Source organism: Pseudophryne corroboree, chromosome 3, assembly GCF_028390025.1.
Source record: "Pseudophryne corroboree isolate aPseCor3 chromosome 3, aPseCor3.hap2, whole genome shotgun sequence".
Classification (NCBI taxonomy): Eukaryota; Metazoa; Chordata; class Amphibia; order Anura; family Myobatrachidae; genus Pseudophryne; species Pseudophryne corroboree.
Window position 1 is genome coordinate 214,485,695 of NC_086446.1, and position 6,632 is coordinate 214,492,326.

The 6,632-nt window shown below is 41.6% G+C and overlaps 1 long non-coding RNA gene across 1 annotated transcript; it reads left to right on the plus strand.

The window, feature by feature from the left end:
* The first annotated feature begins 1,094 nt into the window (after window positions 1-1,094).
* On the plus strand, window positions 1,095-1,672 carry LOC135057605 (uncharacterized). Its single transcript, XR_010244237.1, has 2 exons — window positions 1,095-1,278; window positions 1,388-1,672. It is a non-coding gene; the product is annotated as an uncharacterized LOC135057605 (long non-coding RNA).
* Window positions 1,673-6,632: the final 4,960 nt, after the last annotated feature.

Here is a 6,632-nt window from a genome sequence, read left to right on the forward strand (position 1 = left end):
CAACTAATGTCCAGGTGGTCTGTGATGCAAAATTAAAAATTATGAGTGTTGTTGCAGGTTACCCTGGTGCCTGCCATGACTCCTTCATCCTCAGTCAGTCATCGCTCTTCGAAAAATTTGAGGAGGGACAAATGCCTGATGGCTGGCTGTTGGGTATGTTGAAAATGTTATGTGTGTATGTCTTTTAACCACAGGCTAGATTTTGGAGGAGGTGTTTGAATAATCTAACATATGTCCTAATGTTGACTATATCTGTTTTTCAGGTGATGGGGGTTACGGCTGCTACTCTTGGCTCCTTACTCCATTGTCCCAACCTGATTCTCCTGCTGAACACAGTTATAATCATGCACATAAGGCTACGCGGAATGTGATAGAAAGATGTTTTGGGTTGCTGAAGTCACGTTTTCGGTGTCTTGATAAATCTGCTGGCCTTTTGTTGTATAGTCCCTCAAAGGTGACTAGGATTGTGTTCTGCTGCTGTTTTCTCCATAATCTGTGTTTAAGTCAAGATCTTGCACATGGTGAGGGAGAAATCAGTCAGCAAGCAGAGGAGTTAGAACCATCTGGTGACAGTGTGAGTACAAATGTAGGGAGGCAGGTACGGCAACAAGTGATCCTGCGTTATTTTTCTGGTAAGTTTTATTAGGCTGTAATTATCCTTCACTAAACACTTTGCTCTACTTTCTAGTGTGTGTTTTGTTACTTACTGTTTGTTGTTTATAGTGGTGTGTCCATTGTGCTTAGTTGATGCTCAAAAAACATTTTCAGTCATTACCCTTGAAAAACATAACTCCATACATACACACCAGCTTCATACATTTTGGAGACGGACACAGGAATGTGTTTTGTATTCTAATTATTTTTTTTTGGGGTTCAAAAAGTTTACATTTATTTTTTTCTCGTGTGTGTGCTTAATGTATCCTCAATTCATATATTTTCAGACAACTAGGTTGTCTAGACCATCCACTAAGACCTTATTTTATTTAAGTAAAGCACCTTGAGCAATTGAAGACGTAACATAACATTGATTGTTGGGTAAAACATGTAAACTCCAAACAAACTAACATCATCCAAAGTCGACTGTGTATATTCTTGCTTATGTGTTTTGTTTCAAAATTTAATCACCAGATAACTGAGGTGATCTGGGCTCATCACTCAGCGAACTCGCCAGTAGTGCCAGTGGTGGCTTGGGTGACACTGCCGATAGCCTTCGCCTGGGTGGGGATGATGGAGGTGCTGAATCAGAGGCAAGACGCCGGCTCTTAGTTGGCCTCCTGGGTAAGTGGGCCGAGACCTGTGATGGCCGCCTTACACGAGGTCGGCTTCCAGAAGCAGATCCTAGGTGCCAAATTTGTAAATAATATTTTGTACTTCTATGTGTTTACAGAATATGTGACTACAGTGAAGACTTACCTGCAATACCGGCATCATCATGACTGGTGTGAGGCCTGTCTGGCCGGCTGGTCTGTGTGACTGTGTAAAAAGTCACACCAACATTATTACCCTGTTTTTTTTTAAAGTACCCAGTGAAAACCATTAATGTACTGTAAGCATATATTTTGTTTGGTTGCCACAACAAAATTAAGCTTAAGAGCTTCTAGATTTGTGATTTAGAGTTGAATATCAAAATGTACTTCATGTGGCACACAATAAATTTATAAGCTGAACAATTTGTGACTCACATATTGCAGAGATTCAGTCCTTTCCAGTTTAAAAATAGTGTAACGTTTTAAATTTTGGGAAGCTTTTTTTGTTTAAATTTTTAAAAAAGCTGTTTGTTTGTTACAAACAAACACACATGTTCCAGCATTAACGGCAATATTATTTTTTATTGTTAATTTTTTTTGAAGAAAAAAAACACTGCACATGTTTATTTCAAACAAATACTGCAAGGAGAAAAATCAAACCAAAAAAAGTGTCCCGACCACGAACTGAAAGGGGAACCATGTTTGCCCATGGGTCACCTTTACCCGAATGCCAGAAACCCACTTTGAGTTATGCCTAAGTGGGTTTCTTCAGCCAATCAGGTAGTGCCACGTTGTAGCACTCTCCTGATCAGCTGTGTGCTCCTGTCCTCACTGACAGGCAGCACACGGCACTGTTACAATGTTGCGCCTATGCGCTACCTTGTAACCAATGATGGTAACTTTCTTCCCTGCGGTGGACCTAAAGTGACGTCACCGCTGAGCAGAAAGTTCCCATCATTGGTTACAATGGAGCGCATATGCGCTACATTGTAACAGTGCCGTGTGCTGCCTGTCAGTGAGGACAGGAGCACACAGCTGATCAGGAGAGTGCTACAACGTGGCACTCCATGATCCCTTAACATGTGTTGGCAATTGTTCATTACTCACACCTGACGTTTGGTACTTTTAAAAGGGGAGCCAACACATTTCTACACACTCTAAATCTGAAATGGCTGCTACTGTGTGTGGGTCTGCTGTATTGTTTGCTGTAGGATACTTGTCACTGCTTCCTGATGCTACAATAAAACCAAGGCAGGAAAAACAACTGGGTCTGCAGGTTGTATATGTTCCGAGTAGGCTGGCCATGCTTTTTAGTTTATATTGTCCAATGTAACTGCAAAAAACTTGATGTTGACCATGTTATACAGATGGTCACACTAAATGTTCTAAGTGTTTTTCCACGGTATGATTTTGGCAAACGGACCCTACACCCTGACACAGCACACTCTCGCCCTGTCACAATATTCATCTTGGACTATACATTACTGATTTTTGTGTTTGTGTGTTGCAAATTAACCAATACACATATTTTGATTAGATAATTTATTGAAAAATACTGAACAATATATTCTGAACACATATATTTTACTTGCAACTGGCCAGCATATGATGTGCAGTACAGATTATCTTTTCTTTTTTTGGGTGCTGGGTGCAGAGGCTTGTGGTTGTTCGTGGGTGCGGCTTCGACTTGATCGTCGAACTGGTGATTGTACTGGTGTTTGGGTCGGGGTTGTTGTGCTTGAGCTTGTGGCCACATGTTGTTGTGCCATTGCACTAAAATTTTGGCTCAAAATATTTAAACTGGCCGTTAGCTGGGTATAAGCAGCTGTATTGTTGGCAATGGTTCGCGACAAATTGTCAGTTATGACTTGATTATGCTGGATAATCTGTATGAGGGTTTGGTGTTGGCGCAGTTGCTCATCCATGATGCGCTGATGGGTTGCCTGCATTTGAGAATTGTCTGCCCTCATCTGCTCCATTGTGTTTGCTATCCGCCCTACCTGCACGATGAGTCTGGCAGAGTTGCGGCTAACTTTAGGCAAATGATGGGGCAAACTAGACAGGTGTTGTGTTTGGGTGTTGAGACACGCAGAGTGGTGTGCCTGTTGTGCTGCCCAACTTGACCAAAACTCAGGCGGAATTTGGCTTGTCCCTGGTGTTGAGGTCATTTGTTGAGTCTGAGAAGCTTGCGGTTGGACTGGATTGTCCTCAGTCATGTTTGCCTGTGTTTGGTCGATGGGCTGCAGGTGTAGAGTATACGTCTCCTGGCCATGGGACTGCTGGCCCTCGTCACTCATGATGGCCGGATCTGTATGGGGTGGGACACAGGAAATATTTTAGACATATGTAGCATTGGTCTTACAATATTTGTCAAGCAACATGCATTACTTCATAATATACATTTAAAAGCTAAATGGTTAACTTCTTAAACGTTACTATGTTGGTTACCTCTTAATGAATTGATGTGGCTATAAACAGATACTACTAATTTGTGAATTTATGGAGACAATTGTATGTTTCACATTCAAAATTATTGTATACACTCCATGTACTCTTTTTTTATGTCTCAAAGTTAGTTTAAACAACATTCTGAAGGTTCCTTTGGCACAACACAAAAAAATATAACCATGTTTGCCACATTAGAATCAGACATTGGGCATGTCAGTCAGTGGATTTAGTAAAGAAGTACACTAAGATTGTGGTCAAAAAATGACAACTTAAACAGGTTATTTAATGTAGGATAGTGCCGTATGTATTGATTTGGTTTGTTTTGAATTATTTTGTTCAAATTTAGTTTCACAGTTTTTTTGTAGTTTTGAGTGTTGTTGAGCATATTTTTTTTAAAAAATTTGAGTTTCAGGACACTGTAATTTCACACATATCATCATAACAATACGCTAACAGCATCTGCTTGCAGTCGATTATTAAAGCAAAGTTGCTTACAATTTTTATTCAATTTTTAACAAAACTAACACTGGGGCAGATGTCAATACCTGGAGAAGGTATAAGTCATTTCTAAAGCAGTGATAGGTTCAAGGTGATAATGACACAAGGCAAGCATGTCCAAAATGTGGAGTCTAAAATTACTTATAATTTTTGTACTGCTGCCTTTATCATCTTCGACCTAACAGTGTTTTGTCAGTTCCTTATGCCTTCACCTTGTTTTTACTCAAACAAAATAAAAACATTACAAACATTACTCACCAGACAACTGTGGGGAATGTGGATCTACACTCAGGGGGCTTGCCAAAAGTGCCAGTGGTGGCACCGCAGCCACTGCAGAGATGCGCCTTTGGGGGGGTGATGCAGGTGCAGGAGCAGGAGCAGCAGCAGCAGTAGGAGCGTGGACACGGGGCCTCTTGGGTGGCCTTGTAGCCACAGTAAGGCTGGCCTGTGATTGTGGCCTTTGTGTGCGCGGAGCAGACGAAGAACCTGTGTGATAGTATTGTCATTACATTTCATGTGTTTTATGTTAATGGCTAAGATGTGGGTACAGAAATAACTTACCATCATTCCCACCATCATCAGCTCTAGGCAGGGTTGGCTGTGGCCTGGATGTGCTGCTTCTCTGGCGTACTGTACAAAGAAGAAGAATGGCGAGATATGAACATAATTAGACTACTTAAAACACATATGTCGTAGCTTTACCAAGACACAATATTGCCGGATTTTAAAAACTGTTTTTAAATTTTGTTAAAAAATTACAAACACAAATAGTTGGTTTTGTTACATCTATAATCTTAAATTTTACAACCTACAAAAAGCGCACAAAACAAGGCAAATTGTTTGTGTTTCCAAAAAAAGCACAACAAATATTTGAGTCTAATTAGTACAAAAACATAACTAACACACACAATACACCAAGCAACCACAACCTGTGTCTGACAATATGTAGTGCAACTACACTTCCCAGCATGTCCACCAACACATTTGACATTCCCTAAGTTTAAACATTATAACAGGCATGATGGGACTTGTAGTTGGACAACAGATGGAAAAACACAGGGTGGATTGGCCTGCACTACATCACCAACCCATTTGTGGACCAACACACAGGAAACATTTTACAACAAAAGTACAAAGCACAGATGTGAAAAATTATAAATATAAAATAAACTCACCATCCGCACTTGGCCGGTCCGAATCTTGGACATGAAGTGCAGAAACCACCTCTGGCGGAATCAGCGGACGTATTGGCTCCTCCCAATCTTTATAAGACGCTCGGAAGGGGTGTCCTCCCCCGGTTTGCCGAGCAGATTTTGCCTCCTTAGCCATCTTGGCCTTCACACGGCGTTTGATGTCATAGAAACGTTTCCTACAGGTGTCCTCGGTCCGCCTCACCACACCCTCACTGTTCACAGCAGCAATAACTTTCCCCCACAGGACACTCTTCCGGCGGGTCGACACTTTTGATGCATCTGAACCAAACAACTGGCGCTGATGCTTCATCAGCTCCCGCACCAGAGCCATGTTTTCTGCGTAACTAAACTTTACATTGCGGCCCGTCCTTGTACTGGTGCGTGGCTGCGGAGCCACAACACCATCACTATCAGTATCACTAGAAAACGCAGCCGCAACCTCACCCTCCTCATCACTAACCTCCTCCCTCTCACTCACCTCCTCCCTCTCACTCACCTCCTCCACCTCACTCACCTCCTCCCTCTCACTCACCTCCTCCACCACACTCACCTCTGACTGTGACATAATCTTAAGACAACACAAAAAACACAGAGAAAAAAAAACAAATAACACACTCCTCCACTACCACTACACACCACACACACGCAAACAAACACTCACTCACTCACAAACAAGGACTATAGACGAAAAGAAAAGACAAAATACAAAAAAGTTAACAGACTTTTAAATAACAGAACAACAAGTATGACAAAACAACTTACACACACAGTACAGCACTCACCAATCACAAAACTCCGCCTCCAAACCACAAAAAACTCCACAGAAATCTCCAACACCAACAACACCTTCCTCTCTCCTCTCCACTAGCTAAACCCACGAGGTGCGGTCGGTTTGGGGCGTATTTATAGTCAAGTACACAGACACTCCTCCACCACGAATACAACCAATCACGGACAAGTGACAAAAACGAAACTTAGGAAAAAAACGCGGCAGTAATGGAAAAACACTGCCGTAACAGACATGTGACGCATTCGTAAAAAAACACATTAAACTCGGCCGCAAAATAACAAAATCGGCCGCATTATACACCAGAAAACCACGAATGACATCGACATCGGACAACACCAAAAATACGAATACGACAGCTTAGTAAATCCATCGTAATAAATTCAAAAAGTTGCAGTTTTACACTGTCGATGTCATTCGTGATTGAACTTTGACCTATTTTCGGGAATTACGAATGTT